Source organism: Anomaloglossus baeobatrachus, chromosome 6 (assembly GCF_048569485.1).
Source record: "Anomaloglossus baeobatrachus isolate aAnoBae1 chromosome 6, aAnoBae1.hap1, whole genome shotgun sequence".
In the NCBI taxonomy this organism is placed as follows: Eukaryota; Metazoa; Chordata; class Amphibia; order Anura; family Aromobatidae; genus Anomaloglossus; species Anomaloglossus baeobatrachus.
Genome location: NC_134358.1, coordinates 532,287,320 through 532,303,861, shown reverse-complemented (window position 1 = coordinate 532,303,861; position 16,542 = coordinate 532,287,320). Strand labels below are relative to the sequence as shown.

The 16,542-nt window shown below is 45.3% G+C and overlaps 1 protein-coding gene across 3 annotated transcripts in view; it reads left to right on the top strand.

The window, feature by feature from the left end:
- Window positions 1-14,951: 14,951 nt before the first annotated feature.
- Window positions 14,952-16,542, top strand: part of ARMC3 (armadillo repeat containing 3) — a 138,776-nt gene continuing 137,185 nt past the window's right edge. For all 3 annotated transcript variants that reach the window (XM_075315565.1, XM_075315564.1, XM_075315566.1), the window contains exon 1: window positions 14,952-15,022. The gene's annotated coding sequence lies outside the window, so the exon portion shown is untranslated. The remainder of the gene's footprint in view (window positions 15,023-16,542) is intronic.

The following is a 16,542-nucleotide window of genomic DNA, read 5'->3' as shown; positions in this document are numbered from 1 at the left end:
TCGTTAATGACGCTGGATGTGCGTCACTAACAACGTGACCCCGACGACAAAACATTAACGATATCGTAGCGTGTAAAGCCCCCTTAAGAACATCCCAACTGGGTAGACTGGATACACCTTGACGTGGTGGGATGGCTTTATGTTTTTTTTTTTTTAATCAAAATAGTGTTAACTAAGTACCATATGTTATTCAAATGTACTATTTTTGTTTACTTATCTACTTACTATTGTCACGAGTGTGTCCGTCCGCATGTTACCTCTGGGGGATCTGGGATCAGATGGTCTCAACACTTAATTGATTGGAGTCCACAGAGTATTGGAGTTGATTTACTTTCATTTGATGCTGAAGGGGTTAAGGGCCTTTTCCTTTCTGACTGAGACTACTCAGTCTTAAAGAGGTTAGCTACTACTTGCCAACACTGATGGCTGTTCTCGGTCCCGACAGTGACAACAGGCAGCTGGAAGTGCTCAGTTCCAAAGCTGCGTCATCAACTGCGGCTGGCTAGTGCACATCCATCTCCCATACAAATCAATAGGAGGCAGATGTGCATTACCCAGCCACTGCCGCTATCAGAAGATGGGGCAGCTACATCATCCTAATCACAGCTTAGTCATCTTATCACACCCTTCCACTATATTTACCCACTCCTGGCTTCACTCCATGCCGGTGATAGACCACTTTGAAGGAGCCAGTTCTTGAAGAAGCTGAGGTGTTCGTTTGAGTTGCAGCTGTGAAGCTTCCTGCTGTAGAAATTTAGGAGTGCCATTGTAGTAACTGCAGAGGCTTCCTAGCCACAGCGCAACATGACATTAACCCAGTACATACCCCAGTCGCAGCTCCAATGCAAATAGACAGCAAAAGTCCATTCACCTGCTGACACAGTAAATCAGACATGTGCAGGTTTCTTTTGGTCACCGGAACTTGACAATTTCACACACAAATCCTCTTTACACAATATGCGGGCACAGTCTTTACCCCCGACAGGGTTTTCCATAGCAATAGTTACAATATTTACTTTATAGCCCGACCGCTTCCCTGGTACTTGAGTCTCCAAAAAGATCTCTAAGCCCCTCATCTCCTCTAAGGATGTCATTGTATGATAGCAGGTTCAAAAAGTCCTTTTAGTACACTTTGTCCCACCCACAGAGATTTAGCTTTCGCCAATGAAGGGGCTATTACAACAACTCTCCTCTGCTCTCACGTTTAGTACCCACCCTCGCTATATGGTCACACTAACCGTCTGTCTCTTGAGGGTGTTCTTTAGGTATCTTTCCAGGGAAACGGATGCTACACAGACCGTCCGGACTTAACCCACTCCTAGGGACGCAGTTATAATCTGTCCTTCCACACACAGGACCTTGCGTGTCCGGGGTTCAAATTTGACACCGATGGTCTGGCCAAACTGTTTCAATGGGCTTCTTGCCTGCTGGGCCTACTGCAGCCGCAGCTACTATTTTCTCTCTCCTCACTGGGGACTCTCTTACCCTCTTCCTAGTACTTGCCTTTTTTATAAACTACACTCCTCTCTACAATTAACCCTTTTCCTACCCCAAGGGTACCAGGGAAGCGATCTTTACAACATTGCCACCTAGTGGGTATACCAAACATAGTACAATTCATAGCACAATTAAACATATACACTGTACTTTTACCTCTGAGGGGGTGTCAGAGCCCTAGTCCCCCTTACATTTTTCCCCACCTATTTGTCTTCCCTTCCTTGTGTTGTTTTATTGCACTATTGAACCAGCCAGGATGAGTTCAGGGCCAGCATGGGCCTAGGCACATGACGGTGCACTTTCGGAAGGACCCGGTTAGAGACATTATGGAGTGCAGGGATTAGAGTCAGATGAGTGTTAGAAGGCTACTGCGCTTCACTCTCCCTATTGTCAGGTCCTTCCATTACATCTTTTCTGCTGAGGGCACATCAAAGTACTGTAATGCGCAGGCGCGAGGACAGGTTAAAGACTGTCTGCGCAAAAGGCAGATCAAAGGCAGCAGGGCACACTGCCGGCCTGTATGGATGACGTAGGACTTTCATCCATTCTAGACTCGGAAGAAGGAGGACAGTGATCAAAGCAGAGAGGAGGCGCCGGACTGAGAGCAGCGACACCCATGGAACCGCACCGTCCCCAAGGTGAGTATTAGAATGGTGTTTTTTTACATTTTACAGAGTGGCCTGGGCTCTTATATACAGTATTCTAGAATGCTGTATAATAGGGCATACTGTGTGTGTCCGCAGCTCATAGGGGAAAAACCTGGTGACAGGTTCCCTTTAAGTGTCTTAACCCTTTCAGTAAGTTTTGAAATGCCGCATATTAGTCTTTAACAGAGAGTAGTAGATTGAGGGTTTTCCAGCCGCGCCAATGACCAGCCGATATTAAGGTAGTAGATTAATATAATAATATCGGCTGGTCATTGGCGCGGCTGGAAAACCCTCAATCTACTACTCTCTGTTATCTGTCTACCGAGGGACCGCTGCCGGGGCTTGGAGTTATCTACATACATGCTGTTATAGGAGTTGTGACTGTCACAACCCCTATAGGTGAGTAGTACCATATATCTCTCTCTCTCCCCCGTTGCTACCGGGGTAAGACCCTATTTGCGCTTCTCTTTTACACAGTTTATCCTCTGCATATTAGTCTTTAACTGAAAGTATATACACCTCTACAGCACTGGAGTACAACTGTAGAAAAATTTGACATTTCAAAAAGTGTGAAATGATAAATTAACTAGAAACATCTGGAAAATAAAAACCACACCTACATTGGGGAGAAAAGTAAAAAAAATTGAGAAAAACGAGAATGGAAATTCAAAACAAAAGTAAAAGCGGTACAAAAGCGATGATAAATATTGCACAAACATAAAATTGCGTAAAATCTAAACTTAACTCCTAAAATAAGGTGCAAAAAGGATGATAAATCTGCAAAAAGAATGTGGTGTGGAACGGATCGTGAGTTCAGCAGCAAATCTGAACACGTGTGAATATCTCCTTACACTTTAGGAGTAGCTGAGACCCCCCCATGTGGCCATTTTTGGAGACATTTCATATTTTTAACAACCCGATATAGTGATTTCAATAACAATTTTGTGTGGTCTGAATTTGTCAAACAGATCGTCTGCAGCATCTAATGACTAAATCTACCTGTACAGTGTGACGCCTTGGACTAGCCAAGTAGTCACAGACCGGCCCTTGCACAAACACCAGTCCCCTAAAAAGGTAACAGCAACCAACCTAAAAACCCTGAGTCACCACTCTCAGGCTTTGACGTTCACACCCGGGGGCGGAGCCAGTCGGTTGGCCACGCCCACCGAGGAGTTCAGATAGCCTGAGGCGGGAAAAGCAAGCAGATGAAGTTAGGGAGGAGAAGAGAGTAGTCTAGGAGGTGAAAGGAGAAGTGTTAGAAGGAGAAAACATCTGTCGGAGATCTGGGTCGTAGCCCAGATACCATGTGGCCAGGAGGCAGACGGTGGTTGCCGCCTGCAGGAGCTGGGAAGACGGCTGGTGGAACCGTAAGGGACCGGGACAGGGTAGTGACCCGCTGGTACCGAACCGGGGAACCGGAGTACCAGGAGGGGTACTCAGACCCAGAACGAGGCCCAGAAGCCACTGGACCGAGTCAAATTCACTGATTGGGGTCTGCACCTTAGGTTCTTTCCAACCCAACTCCCGACTGAAGACAACAGCCCAACGAGGGGGATAGAAAGCCACTGCTCAAGCAGAGAGATCCCACGGGCCAGCGTCTGCGGGCAAACGGGCCCTCCCGACACACACAAAGCCGGGGAGTGGACTCCCATCGCTGAAGCGCAGGCAGTCAAAATCCACAAACTAGATGCAGGAGAAAGGCGGGGACCACCAAACCGGGTAGGGGACCAGATGCAGCGGGCTGCAGGCACCGACCACCATCTTTTTGGTTTACCAGAAACTCCGGTGTATCTGTCATAGTGAGTATAACAGTGCCCTCGGGCCGCGCACCGCCCCGCATCACGCCAACATGCCCGCACCCCCACATCCTAACCCCAACAACCGGGCCCCGGGACCATCAACCCCCTACCCACGGAGGGGTCAACACCTGGCTGCGCAACACCGTCCCCGGGAGCCTAGTCAACGGCAGCGGTGGTGTCCACACTCACCCTTACCCGTGGGTGGCGTCACGAACTTAAAGCCAACACCGCGGCTCCGGCCGTGAACCTCCCCACCGAAACCCCCTCACGTAGCGCCAGCCTCCCTTCAGAGTGACATGACCCCCGGGTCCGGAGGCGCTCGAGCCACCCACTGACGAGCCCGGATTCGAGAGGCTCGGCTGCGGCCGAGCCCCGGGGCGGTACATACAGCATTAATATCACATAGTTATATCTCCTACTCTCCAGTAACCTCGGCCATAATCCAAGGCGCATTAAACCTTTTCCATAAAATAAAACACTTTAATTTTTAAAAATCAAACAATTTTGTGAGCTCCTGTAAGAAATCTGCCGTAGGCAAATAATCCACATGTTTATAAATTCATGAAGAAAGGAGGTGATGGAGATTAAAGTATGAAAGCTCCTGCTTACAATTTCATAATTATTTATCCACAGGGGGCCTCGGTGAGCTCATTCTCTGAGAAGAGCTATTTATATGTTTAAGGATAAATTAGGGGATGAGGGTCAGGATGAGGGATTTCGAGATTCTTAATCCTATTATTAGTGAATTCAAGGCTTTTGTTCACAGTTGGGATCCTGAGTCCTTTAAGGTCCAGTCACACTAAGCAACTTACCAGCGATCCCAACAACGATAGGGATCGCTGGTAAGTTGCTAGGAGGTTGCTGGTGAGATGTCACACTGCGACGCTCCAGCGATCCCACCAGCAACCTGACCTGGCAGGGATCGCTGGAGCGTCGCTACACAAGTTGCTGGTGAGCTCACCAGCAACCAGTGACAAGCCCCCAGCGCCGCGTGGAAGATGCTGCGCTTGGTAACTAAGGTAAATATCGGGTAACCAACCGATATTTACCTTGGTTACCACCGCACGGAGCTACACGTGCAGAGAGCAGGGAGCAGCGCACACTGAGCGCTGGCTCCTTGCTCTCCTAGTTACAGCACACATCGGGTTAATTAACCCGATGTGTACTGCAGCTACATGTGCACAGAGCAGGGAGCAGCGCACAATGCTTAGCGCTGGCTCCCTGCTCTCCTAGCTACAGCACACATCGGGTTAATTAACCCGATGTGTGCTGCAGCTAAATGTGCAGAGAGCAGGGAGCAGCGCACACTGCTTAGCGCTGGCTCCCTGCTCTCCTAGCTACAGCACACATCGGGTTAATTAACCCGATGTGTGCTGCAGCTAAATGTGCACAGAGCAGGGAGCAGCGCACAATGCTTAGCGCTGGCTCCTTGCTCTCCTAGTTACAGCACACATCGGGTTAATTAACCCGATGTGTGCTGCAGCTAAATGTGCACACAGCAGGAGCCGGCACTGACAGTGAGAGCGGCGGAGGCTGGTAACAAAGGTAAATATCGGGTAACCAAGGACAGGGCTTCTTGGTTACCCGATGTTTACATTGGTTACCAGCCTCCGCAGAAGCCGGCTCCTGCTGCCTGCACATTTAGTTGTTGCTGTCACACACAGCGATCTGTGCTTCACAGCGGGACAGCAACAACTAAAAAATGGCCCAGGACATTCAGCAACAACCAACGACCTCACAGCAGGGGCCAGGTTGTTGCTGGATGTATAATATCTACTTTTAGTTATTGATATTGGTATACAATGGATGTCACACACAGCAACATCGCTAGCAACGTCACAAAAGTTGTTCGTTAGCAGCGATGTTGCTAGCGATGTTGCTTAGTGTGACGGGGCCTTTACATTACGGCACCTCAAGGTCATGCGCTGAGGTCACATCAGTCATTACTGATAAATAAAAAAATATCTCAGACCACAGACACATGTAATCACTTTGACCTGTAGATGGTATAATAATAGAATTTCACTCCCATGATTTGCATTTTACAGCTTTGTGTTGCATGAGGCTACAAAATGCATCCATGGAAGTCTTTAGGTACATACTGGACACAGGCTCGGACTGGCCCACTGGAGAGCAGGAGAATTCCCCGGTGGGCCCCCCTTACAGTAATATGTCACTCAACCCCTTAACACGATCAGTAGTTTGCACAATACACTTGTTTCACTATGTAGAGATAAAGGAGGCATCTCATCATTCATTTTACAAATTGCCCAATATATTATCATATAGAAGATAAGGTAAATTTGTGAATGTAATATTTGCATGTAGTTGATCAGTGTAACCCACAGAAGCAATGTTACTGGTGGGCCCCAGACACTGACTGGATAAATTGTATCTTCGTACTCTTCATATTCCATGCAGAGGCAAATAGAGATGTTTTGTGATGGATCATGTATCCTACAGAAAAAAACAGTCCAAGGGAATTTTACCCCTTTAAAGTGCACTAATCACCAGGATTTTCCTATATAACCTAAAGCCAGTGCTATACTGGTGCTGTCACGTTGATTCTATACATACCTTTAGTTGTCAGTTAGGATGTATAGGTTTTGAAACACAAGCAAGTAAAGTTCATAAAATTAGCAGCTTTTTGAATGACAGTAGCTGCAGCAGCTGATAGCTGGGATGGGTATTCATAGTTATCCCCGCCCCCTGTTATTTATGCTAATTCTATTATAGAATTGATTTACTTTCTGACTAAAAGGACCTGTGCTGATGTCATACCCAAGTGACAAGAAAGGGCGGGGCCTCAGCCAACATAGCTGATACCAGGAAGCAACATTTTCTGCTGCTTGAGGCCTCACCCCTTCTGGTCACATGGGTATGACATCAGCACAGGTCCTTTTACTCACAAAGTAAATCTATTCTATAATAGAATTAGCATAAATAACAGGGGCAGGGGATAACTATGAATACCCACCCCAGCTATCAGCTGCTGCAGCTGCTGTCATTCAAAAAGCTGCTGATTTTACAAACTTTACTTGCTTGTATTTCAAAACCTATACATCCTAGCTGACAACTAAAGGTGTGTTTAGATTCCGCATGATAGTGCCAGTCTAGCACTGGCTTTAGCTTATAGAGGAAAATCCTGGTGATTGGTGCGCTTTAAAGGTCTCCCAGGGTTAGGATGAGAGATGGACGAATTGGGTGTAAATCTGGGACATAATTAAAGAGCATGTCCAGCATCAGTATGGAGGAGTGGGCCAAAATCCCTGCTGCAGTGTATGCATACTTGGTCAAGAACTACAGGGATCATCTGACCTCTGCAATTGTAAACAATGATTTCTGTACCAAATATTAAGTTCTGTTTTTCTATTGTATCATATACTTATTTCATGCAATAAAATGCAAATTAATTATATAAAAATCATCATACAATGTGGTTTTCTGTAATTTTGGGGGGCATTCTGTCTGTCAAAGTTGAAGCGTACCCACAATAAAAATTACAGATCTCTCCATTCTTTGCAGGTGGGAAAACTTGCAAAACCGGCAGTGTATCAAATACTTATTATCCCCACTGTATGTCTAAATGTTGCTAATAGCAAATAAGGCATGATGGCTTCTCCCATAATCAGGTGCAGAAAATAGAATAAAACAATTGATTGAAGAGAACAAGCATCAGGCGGTAGATGTATGGTGTGTATATATATATATATATATATATATATATATATATATATATATATAAAATTCTGTATATGTATATATGCATAATAAGGTAGGTCGGGGATAGAAGAGGGGAGGAGTTGCCGAAGCTGTGAGACCTTAAATGTTTATACATGGTAGAGTGACATAGATTAGGAACTTTACATACACTTGAAACCAGAAGTTTCCATACACTATCTATAAAGACACATCTGCAGGTTTTTCTCACTATCTGATATGAAATCAGAATAAATCTTTCCCATTTTAGGTCATTTAGGTACCAAAACTATTTATATTTGCCAACTGCCAGAATAACGAGAGAGAGAGAATGTTTGAAGGCATTTTTATTACTTTCTGCAAAGTGAAAAGTTTACATACACTAAGTACTATGGCTTTAAATAATATGGGCCAGCCCATATGATGATGTCTTTGGAAGCTTCTGATAGGTTTATTGGCAACATCTGAGTTAATTAGAGACGCATCTGTGGATATATTTCCATGCACACCTGAAACATCATGTAGCATCATGGTAAAGTCAAAAGAAATCAGCCAAGATCTCAGGAAGAGAATTGTGGACTTGAACAAGTCTGGTTCATCCTTGGGTGCAATTTCCAGATACCTTAAGGTGCGTCGTTCATCTGTACAAACAATTATACGCAAGTACAAACAGGATGGGAATGTCCAGCCATCATACCACTCAGGAAGTAGACGGGTTCTGTTCACCAGAGATGTATGTGGTTTGGTCAGACATGTGCATATCATCCTAAGAACACAACTGTACCGCCCCGCGGCTGCGACCGCCGAGCCGCTCGGGTTTGGGCTCGTGTGTGTCGGTGGCTCGAGCGCTTCCGGACCCGGGGGTCACGTCACTCTGGAAGGGTGTAGTGGCGGTGCACGCAGGGGTTGTGGGGTGGTTGTGTTGTAAAGTTCGTGACGCCACCCACGGGTTGTGGTGATGGTGGACACCACCGCTGCGGTAAAGGTGCGGGGAATCCCGGGAGTGGTGTAGGGGCACAGCTAGGTGTTGACCCCTCTGTGGGTAGGGGATGTTGGTCCCGGGGCCCGGTAGTGAGGGCCGGGGTGGAAGGGCAGTATTGCGGTGCAGCGCAGTGCGGTGACTGATGGCACTGGTGTACTCACGATTAAACCACACAGAGTCACTGGTAAACCAAACGGGGTGACGAACGGGGCCCGCAGCCGGCTGCAGTTTCTCCAGATAGGTTGGTAATGTCCGCCTTTCTCCTGCACCTGTATGTGATCTTGGCTACCGTACCTGGGCACGGGTAGCCCGCTCCCCGGCGTATATGTGTCGTAGGAGCCCGTTTGCCCGCAGACGCTGGCACTTGGATCTCTGGCCTCTGGCGGTGGCTACTATCCGGACGGGTTGGGCTGTTGCCTTCAATCGGGACTTAGGTGGGAATGAACCCCTGAGGTCCAGACCGCAATCAGTTGATTTGACTATGGTGGTGGCTTATAGCCTAGTTCGGGGTCTGAGTACCCTGCCTGGTGCTCCGGTATCCAGTTAGCTCCCCGGTTTGGTTCCGGCGGGCCACTACCCTGTCCTGGTCCCTTACGGTTCCACTGGTCGTATTCCCGGTCTCCTGCAGGCGGCCACTACCGTCTGCCTGCCTGACTGATCTGGGGTCCTGGGCTCCAACCCAGGCCCCACACAGAACTGAGCTCCTCACTCTCCAAACTCTTAACTTGAACTCCCTACTGTTTTCCTGCCTCAGGCCAGCAGACTCCTCGGAGGGCGTGTCTTTCCACCTGACTCCGCCCACCCTGTGTGCCTGTCTGACTCTGAGGGAGGCAATCAGGTCTTTTGGTTGACTGGTGATACCTCACTGGGGTGGGGGTGTATGTGGTGAGTGTAATGACCTGTGACCCCTGGGTGTCCAGGGCGTCACACAAGCAAAACACCTTGTGAAGATGCTGGAGGAAGCTGGTAAGATTGTGTCATTATCCACAGTGAAACGAGTACTGTATCAACATGGGCTGAAAGGCCACTCTGCCAGGATGAAGCCATTACTCCAAAAGAAACATAAAAAGCCAGATTAATGTTTGCCAATGCACACAGGAACAAAGACCTTAATTTTTGGAGACACATCCTGTGGTTCGATGAAACGAAAATTGAATTGTTTGGCCATAATGACCATCATTATATTTGGAGGAAAAAGGGAGAAGCTTTGAAGCCTAAGAACACCATCCCAACTGTGAAACCTGGGGTGGCAGCATCATGTTGTGGGATTGTTTTGCTGCAGGAGGGACTGGTGCACTTCACAAAATAGATGGCATCATGAGGAAGGAAGATTAGGTGTCAATACTGAAGCAACATCTCAAATGTCAGCCAGAAACTTAAAGCTTGGGTGGAAATGGGTCTTCTAAATGGACAATGAACCCAAGCATAATGCCAAACTGGTTACAAAGTGGCTTAAGGATAACAAAGTCAATGTTTTGGAGTGGCCATCACAAAACCCTGATCTCAATCCTATTGAAAAGTTATAGGCAAAGCTGAAAAGGCTGGTGCGAGCAAGGCGACCTACAAACATGGCTCAGTTACACCAGTTCTGCCAGGAGAAGTGGGCCCAAATTCCTACAAACTATTGTGAGAAGCTTGTAGGAGAGCCAAAACATTTCACCCAAGTCCTATAGTGTAATGGCAATGCTACCAAATACTAATGAAATGTATGTAAACTTTTGACTTTGCAGAAAGTAATAAAAATGCCTTCAAACATTCTCTCTCATTATTCTGACATTTGGCAAATATAAATAATTTTGGTTCTTAATTGACCTAAAACAGGAAAGGTTTATTCTGATCTCATGTCAGATAGTGAGAAAAACCTGCAGATGTGTCTTCATAGAGAAAAGGGAAAAGCCTGCAGATGTGTCTCTATAGAGAGCGGTGGGAAAAACCTTCAGATGTATCTGTATAGAGAGCGGAGGGAAAAACCTGCAGATGTGTCTGTATAGAGAGCGAAGGGAAAAACCTGCAGATGTGTCTGTATAGAGAGCGGTCAAAAAAGACTGACTGCACTCCTCGACCTGATGTGTGAACAGGTGCATAACTGAACATGACATAAAATACAAAAAGACAGTTATGCACCTGTTCACACGTCAGGCCGAGGAGTGCAGTCACTCTTTTTTGTCTATATGAAGAGGGTCATACCTTCTGACCACGCACCCTTCCCCCAGTTACCACAGGTAATCTTATCCTATATAGCAGGTTCCTACTTGCCCATACACAGGAGGTTTTTAACCCAGAGAGAGTCTTCAGCATAGTGTAGGTACCCAGTTACGAGATATGCCGTGAAGGGGCAACTGGGCAGATATACAAATGGCCATTTATATATGCTAAATATCTCATTTTTCTCAGATTTTCCTTAGCAGTAATGCAGGTCCATGTTCACACATTCATGGTTTCCATACTTTAGCATTATCAGAGTGCTAACTGTTTTTTTGTATAGAGAGCGGTGGCAAAAACCTGCTGATGTGTCTTTATAGAGAGCGGTGGGAAAAACCTGCAGATGTGTCTGTATAGAGAAAAGAGAAAAACCTGCAGATGTGTCTGTATAGAGAAAAGGAAAAACACCTACAGATGTGTCTTTATAGGGAGTGGAGGGTGAAACCTGCAGATGTGTCTGTATAGAGAGCGAAGAGAAAAACCAGCAGATGTGTCTCTATAGAGAGCGGATGGAAAAACCTGCAGATGTATCTGTATAGAGAGCAGAGGGAAAAACCGGCAGATGTGTCTGTATAGACAGCTGAGGGAAAAAACAGCAGATTTGTCTTAATAGACAGCGGAGGGAAAAACCTGCAGATATGTCTTTTTAGATATTGTATATAAACCTCTGGTTTCAACTGTACTGTATTATGGAGGGGATAAGTCCAAAGGGAAATGGGGCTTATTTATAATTAATAAGATTTTTAGGGATTGATGGGGAAAGATTGGGGAGAAGTGATTGACAGCGGTATATTCTGTAACCCCCCCTTTGGGCACCAATAAATCTTGCTCTTCCACTCAAATCCTCTTCCGCTGTGCTGGAAAAATCAGTAGGAAAAGAAAATCTATAATTGAGATGGACAGTTGTGACACAATTCTGAAACATTTCCCAATAAAACCTTTTTAATTCTCTTGTCTCATAAATTATTTTTCAATTAAACAGAACTGTGTTACATGATGAATGTAGAAATAATCTAAAAAAAAAAAGAAGTATATATTAATGGCAAGTAAATTATGCCGTCTCGGTCTGCAATTTAGAATTCAATTTCAGTAATAGTGATAAAGCCTTTGCTTTAAGCCTCAGAAGCAATTTGTCTAATGTGATGGTGTCTATTTTAATGTGGGTGATCACTATCGGAGAGATTACAAAACGTCTAGGCGACGCACAAAAAAAACGGAGTGATGTGAGCGCGGAGCGCAGGGTGACACCGATCGCGCATGGACTGTCCGCGTCCATTAGAATTACAGAAATAGTAATGCACTTGTCGAAGAAATCTCCGGGGAGCGCGATATGAACAAAGATTTAGCGAATCAACTTTACAGTTCTGACCTAAATAGACGTTAGCAGATGTTCCAATATTTAGAGATGCCGACTTTTACAATAAATCGTATTACACTTACCTTTGGCAGCTGTCTACATGATTAAGGCCCAGACCAGACAAAGGCCTGAATTTGGAAAGAGTGTCTTATTTCAAGCATCTGGTGCTCCGCTGACTGCTTCCACTGTTCCCGGCTGCGGGGAGACTTGATGAGAATTACTGGATAAACATCCAGCTAGAAATCTCCCAGGAAAATGATTCTTAAGCGGGCTTTACACATTGCGATATCGGTCCCAATATTGCTAGTGTGGGTACCCGCCCCCATCTGTTGCGCGACACGGGCAAATCGCTGCCCGTGCCGCACAACATTGCCCAGACCCGTCACACATACTTACCTGCCCGGCGACGTCGCTGTGACCGGCAAACCGCCTCCTTTCTAAGGGGGCGGTCCGTGCGGTGTCACAGCGAGGTCACTGAGCGGCCGCCCAATAGCAGCGGAGGAGCGGAGCTGAGCGGGACGTAACATCCCGCCCACCTTCTTCCTTCCGCATAGCGGCCGGGAGGCAGGTAAGGAGAGCTTCCTCGTTCCTGCGGTGTCACACGGAGCGATGTGTGCTGCCGCAGGAACGAGGAACAACTTCGTTACTGCTGCAGTAACGATTTTTGAGAATGGACCCCCATGTCGCCGATTAGCGATTTTGCACGTTTTTGCAACGATGCAAAATCGCTCATCGGTGTCACACGCAACGACATCGCTAATGCGGCCAGATGTGCGTCACCAATTCCATGACCCCAACGACTCCGCATTAGCGATGTCGTAGCGTGTAAAGCCCCCTTTAGACAGATCTGACCCATTGGTTTGTACTTGTGTGAGAAGAATGGGCCCAGTTTTCCGTATGGCATATGTCCAACGCTGAACATCATTGCGAAGATGACATATAGAAGGATCAATTATAAAGTGCTATATAAAAAAAAAATATTATATCAGTGATAGAATTTACGCAAAAAGTTCTGCAACTCTACAAATTCATTATATTACCGTATTTTTCGGATTATAAGACACACTTTTCCTCCCAAAAATTTGGGAGGAAAATGAGGGGTGCGTCTTATAATCTGAATGTAGCTTACCGGGGGTGGAGGAGAGGGGTCACAGGAGGCAAGGGATATCCTGCGGGTCACAAGCGCTGTGCTGCGGGCTTACTGCAGGCAGCAGGTTGTGCTGCAGGCGGGGAGGCAGGGGCTCTGTCTTCAGTGCAGGCTTCAAATAATGGCGCCTGGAGTCGGCGCATGCGCAGATAGAGCTCTCAGCTCAAAATCTCATCTGCAGACACGCCGCCTCCAGCCCATTAATTCCCTACAACGGACTTAAGGACAATGGCACATGCACAGATGAGATCTCGGCTTGTCATTGAGCTGAGAGCTCCATCTATGCGCCAATTCTTTGAAACCCGCACCGTCGATAGCTTCTGGATGCTCCTCCTGCTTCACAGTGCCCGCAGTGAGAATCTGGGACACCCGCTGAACCGCCAGCAACATCGCCCTACTCCATCACCGCTCCTGCTTTCTGTCACCACTGCCATATAAGACGGACCCCATATTCCCCCCCCTTTTTTTTCTCTAAACCCGGTGTGTCTTATAAAATGAAAATTACGTTGCTTTCCTTCTTCCATTAGCATAGCCAGCACCCAGAGCAAGGCAAGTCTTACAACCAGTAACCCAGAAATTATGGCCCCTGAGTGTCCACTGCCAGCTCTCACAGGGAGTACGTCATGCTAGCATCAGGAGTCATCAGCTGACCCTGCCCTGCCATGGCAACACATTGGCGCCCTGTTATCACGTCATGGGGCCGCTGATGGCGGCAGAGAATGGCGTGATTCTTGCTACGGCCATTTAGATTGCACTGCCAGGTGTTTTGACAGCGCAATCTAAGTGATAACCAGGCGCAGGTGGATCTCTGATCCACCTGTGCCTGTTAGCAGCACATGTCTGCTGATCGATTCAGCAGAAATGTGCGGGGATTACCGCCAGCTCACCGCTGGAGCCCGTAGTTGCCTGGGGGACTTGTATACATCTAGGTCTTGAAGGGGGTTAAGTCTCTAAAATAATAATAACAACAAAAAAACCTGTATAAGTTTATCGCCGTAATCGTACTGACCTGGAGAATCAAGATATGAGGCTGTATAAAACGCGCAATAAACACCGTATGAACAAAACCCAAAAAACATTGGTGGAATATCATTTTTTATGTACATGTTTTTTTTTAGTACATTATATGATAAAACAAATGGTGTCATTGAAAACTACAACTCGCTCCATAAAGAGCAAAGTACGTAAGCGGGTATATCGACAGAAACGAAACTAATAACAACAAGAAAAGGTACAGCTCTTAGAAAAGAGGGAAAAAAAAACCAAAAAAATGGCTGTGATGGGAAAAAAATGTCAAAATTGGACAAACGGATAATGTCCAGATGTCAAAAATGGATAATGTGGATGAGAAATCATTGTGTTTTTTTCTAGACGCAAGCGAGATGTTGGTAGACTGATTGTGCAGTCAATATATATTATTTTGCTCAGGATTAACATGTATTAAAAAGGGATTTTAAGGAATGGAAAAATAATAATGATGGAATGGCATAAAAGGAGCAACAATCACGTGATACTGCGCGCTGCACTCGTTATATACGGTAGGTGCAGTACTACCTAGAGGGCGGCAGAGAGCCGCTGTGAACGGCGTTCTCAGTTGTGCGCGCTCTCTGGGGGTGGACGTGCGCGCGCCCCGGTGTCTCCTAGCAACCGTACACACAACCGAGAGCGGCCACCGAGCGGCGCACACGGCAGGTAACACCGGGAGGGACGGGATGTGGCGCCGGAGGCGGGAATATCGCATATAATGAGAATATCCCCGGGGTTATGTGCTTGGAAGGGTCTGTGGTGGAGGGTCTGTGCGGTGTGTGACCTGTGTGTGCTCCGGGATATTCACTATGCGCATGCGCACTGTATTCGCTCCCTGGATATAAATCCGATGTTCAGGAGCATCCTTATTTGCAGATTTTGAGATATTTTTGCGTTTTGCTTTTTCCTCCCCTTCTTTAAAGAGCCATATACTGTTCAATTTTATTTTCCCATAGGCCATGTTCACACATTGCGGTTTTTTTTTGTTTTTTTTTTTTTTTTGCTGCAGCACAACCTGCAAAAGCTGCATTTTTTTTCCGGCGTTTTTTTGTGTGTGTCATTCTGTTTAAGTAAAGTTAGTTCTGTTGACCACAAAAGCAGCAAAAAATGCAGTTGCCTTTTTGCACTTTCTCGTTGCTTTCAATGGGGGAAAAAAGCAGCAAAAATGCAATGTGTGAACATGGCCATGGACGTCCACGGCATGTTGTGTTATTGTAATTCATTTTTTTGCAGAATTTGTTTTTTGGACGTCACCATTTACTTAACTGGAAGAAACAAAATTGGGTGGAATAGTGAAAAATAATAATAAAAAATGGCATTTTGCCTTTTTTTTTTCTGTTTTGCTTTGACGATGTTCATAAGAATGACCGGGAGACCCGATTCTCCAGTACGATTATGGCGATATCAAACTTGTGGAATGTTTTCTTATTTTCACGTGATTAAAAAATAAATAAATAAATTAAAAATTTTAATTTTTCACCTCTTTTTTTAATTTTTTTTGTTTTTACATTTTTCAGTTGGTAACGCTGTGCGAGGGCTTTTTTTTTCATCCTGATTTATTGTTAGCGTTTGGAGCTACAAATTATGTTTTGATCAATAATTTTTATTGTATTTTTTTGTAGGGGTGATTTAAAAAAACAGCAATTCAATTCAGGTGGTTATTTTTTTTTAATGCTGTTTACATTACAGGATAATTGATAATTTCATTAATTGAATATTTACATATATTGTATAATAAAACAGAATGTGTTTTTGATTTTAGTTTTGAATGGGGGGGAGGGAGTAAATTATATATATATATATATATATATATATATATATATATATATATATATATATATACAGTATATATATTAAGCTCTGCTTGGGAGACTGCAACAATATATATATATATATATATATATATATATATATATATATATACTGCCCTAAAAAATAAAGGGAACACTAAAATACCGTTCTGTTGTTTAAGTGTTCCTCTTATTTTTGTGAGCAATGATTATATATATATGGAGATATATATATATATATATATATATATATATATATATATATATATATTGCCTTATTCTGTCTGTCTGTCTTGCTCCAAAATTGTGTCCATACGGTGACAAACAGCGGATTGGCCGCTGGGCTCGCCATGGCCCTGCCCCTCGCACGGATTGGCCGCTTGCCTCGCCTCGGCT